This window comes from Salvia splendens, chromosome 14, assembly GCF_004379255.2.
Source record: "Salvia splendens isolate huo1 chromosome 14, SspV2, whole genome shotgun sequence".
Classification (NCBI taxonomy): domain Eukaryota; kingdom Viridiplantae; phylum Streptophyta; class Magnoliopsida; order Lamiales; family Lamiaceae; genus Salvia; species Salvia splendens.
In genome coordinates, this window is record NC_056045.1 from 1,065,339 (window position 1) to 1,073,212 (window position 7,874).

Below are 7,874 nucleotides of genomic sequence, written 5' to 3' on the forward strand. Positions count from 1 at the left end.
GCCAACTGAGTCAAATAAATTTGAAACATATTTGCACACAATTTATTTTAGTTGCATTAGGAGTTAGCTCTACTATTTGTTCAAGTTGGTTGATCAAAAATATTTACTATGGATGGATCTTCTTTGTGGGGATGACTAAAGTGCCAGGATTTGAACCCCGTGACGAAATTTTCATTCGGTGCAGTATTTTTAAATTTCCATGATAAAAACATCCAAATATAGTAAAAATGTCCTTGATAATTTGGATTTGTTTTGGCATAAAAGAAACTAGTACTCCTTGTCTTGATTGAATACCCAAACATCAGTATATATCAAAATTAATAGTACAAATTTGCAAACTATATAATACTAGTAAGAATAAAATACACAATAAACTAGTCATATACAACTACAAGTATTGGTCATAAAACCAACAAAAGATTCTTCAAACAACAACATATTTTTTTGAAAACAATATCAAATTATCTGACTTCCTATCCAATTATCAACTCTAAAACCCTTAAAGAATCGAGCTTTGCAAAAAAATATTATGTTACACCTAATCCTCACCTACCAAAAATATATTATGTTTATACAGATTGTAAACAAAAAAAATATGCCAAGATTCCAACATCTCAGCTCTCTGCTCCCTCCAACAACATCACTTTTTATTTCACATGGAAATCGAACTGTCCAACGTGAACTAAAAACACAAGCCACAAAATCATCGATGCAAAAAAAAAAAATTTAATTATTTAAATTTAATTTCTTTGCAAAAAAAAAAGAATTTGTGGCTCGAGCATCGAGGTGGGGACCAAATTATAAATCGACACGTCAAATTAAATTAGTAAAAATATGTGTAACATCGCCGCCTCAAATATGTTTTTAATAATGAGAAATAATATATAAAACCCTTAATCCAAGTGTTTCACATTATTGTCGCATGTTTATGCTTTTTAATGCAAGAGTTGCTTTTACCTTAGGTAAGTTATTAATTAATTATATATTGTTTTTCGAGATCTTTAGAGATTAGGGCATAAAATAGTTCCATGTATGGAATCGAGAAAACCCCCTGATTTTAATATGTTGTAGGAGATATTTATATGAGTAAAAGTTGTTCCTTTAATTTCCACCAATAATTGATGATAATGTGGGATTAAAATAATTTATTTTGTGTTAATTTCCACCAATAATGGATTCAATCTAGTGGCACCCATTTTGTACACGTCTTAAAGAGGGCAACCCCTCTCCTTTCTCATTTGTTTTTGTTAAATAAAAATAATCTATTTATTGGTCAACATGTGACAAGATACAAATGTTACTTGATTAGAGTTCATTGGTCATACATATGTAAATAATTAGATAGAAATAATTAAATACAATTCACATTGATGCCTCATTGTTTGAACATTTTATTTAATTGAAAAAAATACAAGACTGATCAGAAGAAGAAATGTAGACTACAAGAGGGAGTATAATTTATATGTTGATTTTTCATTGATCTTTGTTGTTGTACACAAATTGTAGCTACAAGAATTCCATGGTTAACCCTTACTTATAACCACCAATAACGTAGACAGATTTTATTTTTGAGGTGACTACCATTGTTTAAATTTTATTATAACTAACGTTGTCTAGTCATTTATTATCAAAATTTGTACACCCAAAAAAATGAGTTTTTTTAGTTAAAAAGACTAGTGACGGATTCAGTAAATAAAATTCGTATGATCAAAGCTACAAGACGTGAAATCGACAATGATTTCACAATATAATACATACTCTTCCTCACAATACACTAACTACTATTATTAAAATTCGTGCAACATCAAATCTATTTTCGGGGAATGTGTTTGTTATAATCTATTCATTCCCAACTTGCAATATCTTTAAATTTTACGGTCAAAGGGTTTTACTATAAAACTATGGTAATCGTACATACTCAACCACATTGTTATAGTATTAATTTGCCCTCCAATAACATTTGATTACTACATTTTATTATAGTTAGAAGATCTTTTTGATAGCCACTATTAAGCGTTTTACCCGCAGCCCATTTGCAAAAAAAAAAAGTGCTCCTACATAGACATAAGTTAACATGATTTAATAAATGTTGTACAAATGTTCGAGCTAATTAATGAAAGAAAAGCTCTAATCCACGTAGGTCAAGCATACTCCAAAACAAGCCACGGACCAAAGTGATGGGGTACGTACTAAACAAGCCCAATAGCAGTGACGGCCCATCAGCCCAAAGACCAAGGAAGAGTATCAGTTCGGCATTACCAAAGAGTTCGGCCCTAGCCTACAGCTCGGTAAAAGCCGACCAATCAGTTCGGCATTACCAAAGAGTTCGGCCCCAGCCTACAGCTCGGTAAAAGCCGACCAATCAAGCTCTACTCTCAGATCGGCAAAAGCTGCTCGGCAATAGTTCAGCAGTTCGGTCTCAGTATTCGACCGAACTGGGAGATAGTGGACTCATGCAGAACCTCCACGACCTCCACTACACGATCTATTTAGTGGTGGACCCATGCAAGATCTCATGACCTCCACGACATCCACGATCTAATTAGTGATGATGTAAGCCACGACCTAATTAGTGATGATGTAAGCCACGACCTAGTTAGTGGTGATGCAAGCCACGATCTTAGTTCAATGTATAAATAGAACTTAGATCAGATAGGAGAAAGGCTCTCTAGACATCAAATATCATATAGCGAGTCTGTATTTGTAAGCTGGTAAACCAGATCAAGCAATACAATCTTGCCCTCCTTTCTTCCCGTGGACGTAGATTTACCTCAGTAAATCGAACCACGTAATTCCTTGTGTCGTGATCTATATTTATTACCTGCATTTACTACCATCAAAAATTCGCCCAACCATCACTGGCGCCGTCTGTGGGAAACAGAGAACCAAATTTGTGATAAAGCGAGTTTTTGATCCTCTTCCACCAAAAAAATGCATACCAGATCACGTAACACCCATAATACCGTTCGTGATAACCATGAGGAAGCTGGTCCAGCCCGCAGGTCTGGAAAACAGCCTCGGGAGAAATCTACTTCCAGTTCTCACGGAGAAGGAACAAGCCGCTCAAAGACTCATCGCACCGAGTCATCCCAGCAGCCCGATTTGAACGAGGCTGTCAAATTGTTTTTGGCCGAGAAGCAGGAAGAGTTCTTAATTTTCCTGCAAAAGGGCCAAAAGCCGGAGACGAAAACGGTGGATTCTCCCTCCTCATCCAGACATGAAAGTCACTACCGCAGTAGTGCCGTGTCTTCCAGGAAGAAGAATCCTCAACCCCGACATGTTCCTGTTCCTCCTCGGTACCGGAATCACAGGAGAACTCCATCTCCTCCATACCGAAGAGATGTCGGGTTCGCCATGTACGGAGCATTGAAGACTCCGTTCTCAGACGATATCACCCGAACTCCCTTGCCACAGAACTACCGAACTCCGTCGATGACTTATGACGGGTTAGTGAATCCTCATGACTTCCTGGGACGCTATCAGTATAACATGGTGAACCAGGGTCTCAATGAGGTCCATATGTGCAAGCTGTTTCCCGAGCTGCTTATCGGGAACGCAAGAAGGTGGTTCGATAGCCTCCCCCAAGGCAGCATTAGATCTTACCAAGATCTAATGGATGCTTTCCACAGGAGGTTCTTTCAGAAAGCGGAAGCCCGAATCACTTCGGCTCAGCTGCTTTCTACACGTCAAGGTCGCGACGAAAAGATCAGCGACTTTATGACGAGGTTCCACAAGGAATGCCTACAAGTAGATTATCTCAATGATCTACTTGTCATTTCGGCATTCCAAAATGGAATCCTGCCCGGAGCTCTCTACAGAAAGCTCGTGGAATGCAGTCCGCAAACAGCTCAAGAGATGTGGGACATTGCGGACCAGTTCTCCCGTGCCGATGAGGCAGACCGTCGCAAACGGTCTTTAGACAGCTCATCTAGAGAAGACAAAAAGAAGCCCGATCATAGCGATCAGAGGCTTCCTCGCCGAACTCCTTCCCCACTAAAGGAGGGATAGCGGTCATCCGAGGTGATCAAAAAAGAGCAACAGTGTTTGCAGATTGCGCTTAAAAGTGCCGAGCAATCAGATCGGCACCATCAAGCATAGCAATCACAGCAGCCGGAGTCAGAGGCAGGCGAAATGACCGAAGTCACACCGGAGCCGAACTCGATGGTGTACGGCACTGAAGCCGTGATTCCGGTTGAGAACGGCATACCCAGTCCCCGAACTCTTAATTTCTCCTCAGAAATGAATGATGACGGACTGAGAGCCGAACTAGATCTGGCCGAAGAAAGAAGAGAATTGGCCTGCATAAAAGCAGCCAAGTACAAGGAGCAAGTAGCCCGGTATTATAACCAAAGGGTGAAAAAGCTGCAATTTCAAGTGGGAGATCTCGTCTTGAGAAACAACGAAGTAAGCCGAGCAGAAAAGCTGGGCAAACTCGAACCCACATGGGAAGGTCCATATCGGGTGTCAGAAGTCCTCGGCAAAGGGTCTTATAAATTGACTCACATGTCAGGAGAACAAGTACCCCGAACATGGTACATTTCCAACCTCATGAAGTTCCATTTGTAAGAGACAGTCCGGTCAGTCAGTCTTGTGTCTAGTTCGGTCCTAGGGGTATGTGCTTTCTTCGTTTTTTACTTGTGTTTCATGTTTGTCTATGTGCGTTTTGTTTATCTATGTGCGTTTTGTCTGTCTATGTGCGTGTCGTCTCTTACAAATGTTACTGAGGTATCTTGTTCTTCGAAGGCTGATCCCCTTTTTAGAACATATATAAGCCAACGATTGTGAGTCCAAGCTTCTAAGGAGGATACAAGACCACAATTCAGCTTAAGAAACAAGCAGTCCGTCTGAAACGAACTGCAACAAAGGGAAAGTCCGATCCACGCGATAAAACTCGCCGAATTAGGACAAGGGAAAGTCCGATCCACGCGATAAAACTCGCCGAATTAGGACAAGGGAAAGTCCGATCCCCAAATTAGGACAAGGGAAAGTCCGATCCGAGCGATAAAACTCGCCAAATTAGGACACAAGCTTAGTCCGGTCAAAGAAATTTACTTCATAAGACCAAAGACGAGTCCGGTCAAAGAAGTTTATTTCATAAGACCGAGGACCAAGTCCGGTCAAAGAAGTTTACTTCATAAGACCAAAGACGAGTCCGGTCAAAGAAGCTTACTTCATAAGACCGAGGACGAGTCCGGTCAAAGAAGTTTACTTCATAAGACCGAGGACGAGCACGATGAAATTTTTTCGCTGAGCTGTAAATACGCAGTGATAGAAGCGAAATGAAGATTTCATTTATTAAAACTTGTTCGGCATACAACTCCGCTGCCCTACGAGAAGGCGTTACGCCATTACAAAGGACTATTCTACTGTCCCTGGTTGCTAAAGTTGAGCCATCTATTCACAAAATCCTCGTGAAGCCGAGTTCGGGCGTTCCGGGCAGCTGAAGAATAAGCAGGTCGACGAGATGCTCTGATCTACCTACTGCCTCTTCCTTGAGTCCGGGAAGTACTGGCACCTCGGCGGCGAAGAGTCTCTTCACGAAGCATTTGTTGATCTTGCTCACTCATAATCACAGCTCCTCTACGAACTTCAGTCCGTCCTTGTCTTGACGTTTCCGGTTGCTCCTGAGTCCGTTCTCGTCTTGACGTTTCCGGTTGCTCCTGAGTTCGTTGCTGACTTGGAGTAGGGTTTTGGGCAAGTGAATCAGGGGTTTGAGCTGGAGTGCGACCATCTGTTGGCGGGAAATGCCTAAGGAATCTCTCGATTGAAGGACGCCGGGAAAGAACGATGTCGTACCGAGAAGCCCAGCGCCGCAATGATTTCACAACTTGTTGGCAAGCCGAGCTCTCCAGCGCATTGTTCCTCCGGAGTACATGATATTCCTCCCACAGTTCGTCAACTCGTTCCTGAACTTCAGAGATGGTCATTCCCCCGCGCCTGCAGATGAAATCCTCATACGCAGTCCTCTCAGCGACGGCAGTGTTCAGCTCGGCCTCCAGATCTTTCTTTTCGGACTCTAAGTCCTTATTGTCGGCCTCCAGCTTCACTAAACAAGCCAGGAGTTCGTCATTCTTCATCTGGTCAGCCATGGCTTTTTTCTCAGCTTCGTCTAAAGCGGAAGAGTACAGCCGCTTCCAGTGAAGTACCTCCAGCTCCTTAAGAGTTAAGAATACAAAGCAGCTATGTCAGTTCGGCATTTCAGTTTACTGAGCAGGTAGTAAACCACAACAGGAGTAAAAGAGAGTACGAAAGCTATACGAAGACACAAGTGCAGAAAGAAGAATTTTTTCATTCATAAGAAAAAATTTTTACACAAGGAGGGCCTCAAGGCCATTTTACAACAAGGAAGAAACTAAACTAAGAGAAGGGAGACGAAATCATACTCCGCCAGCTTCGTCTCCGGCTCCTCGGTTAGGTTCAGCTTCCTTCTCCTTGTCTGCCTCAGCTTCAGCCTCGGCCTCCCTGCTCCCCCCAGCCTGCTCGGTGCCCCCATCACCGATCAGCAGCACCTCTTGCTCGGCCTGCCTGTCTCCGGTCTGCTGATCAAGCTGCTCGGTCTCACCCTCTCCGTGGAAAATTGGAGCGGGTGAAACTGGCCCTAAGGAGGCAAAGATAGCCTCCATATTCTCGTCCCGGTCAGCTCGGCAACTACGAACTCGGTCAGCAGAAAGCAAGACCGAGGACGAAGCAAGCTCCTCAAGGAGCGGCAGACTCTGGAGACGAGCTGCTATCTCTCGACCGTACAGCGGCAGGACGACTTCGGGCCCCTGCTCGGCATTATCGGTCATCAGTTTCAGCAGATCACCGACAAAGGCCGAAAATTGATTGCTCAGAAAGAGTTTCTCCGCGAAAGCACGGAAAACCTCCCCTTGGGCAACCACGGCGGCAGCATCCCTCCGTTTCGTCTGCTCTCGCTGGATGACGAGCTGGTTTTTGGCAAACTGGGCTTCATCCTGGGCCGAGATCCTAGCAGCTCTGGCCTTCTCAAAGTCTGCCTTAGCCTGTTCGGCCTGGTGACGAGCAGCCGCCAACTTCCTCTGCATCTCAGCATAATCGTTGGACGCTTTGGAGAGTTCAACGGCGACGAGCTTGGAGAGCATATCGTTCCTCTGAAAATGGAAAAAGGAAAAAGTCAACCGAGGGGCCACAAAAAATACAGGAAAAAAGCAAGGCCAGAAAATCAAGAAGAGAATTCACCTCGGCGAAGTCCGTGGGCCATAAAAAGGGCTCACAGATATGTTCCGAAGGAGGCGCCAAGACCACGTCTTTCTCTGGCGCTCTTGGGGGCTTCTGGGTCTTCCCCTTCCCCTTTGCCGAAGTGGACTCCGGCTTCTTTGGATCCGAAGAGGTCTTTTGCCTCTTCGGATTCTTCTCGGCATCAGACGCCGAGCTGGTGGTTTTCGGCCTCTCCGGTTCCTTAGATTCGGAGGATTTGCGGCTAATCTTGTTCAGCAAGTTCACTGCCAAAAAGCAAGAAAACAAGGTTAGTTTTCGTCGTCAAGGCAGTAATGCATAAAAAAGAATTCCTCACCCTCAGTCTCTTCGTCCGAAGACGAGGAGTCGAACACGAAGTCGCCCTTGACGAGCTCAGACTCCAGGTACTGCTTCCTAATCATAGGAATCTTATTGAGCTCGCCCTCGAGCTCGTCCAACGGTTCTAACCGAGGATGAGGAATCACGGACTTCGGCCCTCTCCAGGGAAAGCCCGGAGCCGCTGTCCTATTATAAAAAAAGAAGCGATGCTGCCACTTTGGCCACTTGGTTTTGCAGAAGGCCCTAAAAGGCTGTAAAGGGATCAAGTAAAACCAAGATCCTTTTCTTTTAAACTGGAAAAAATTAAGGATTGCCCTCAGAGACAGATCCTTATCTAGCCT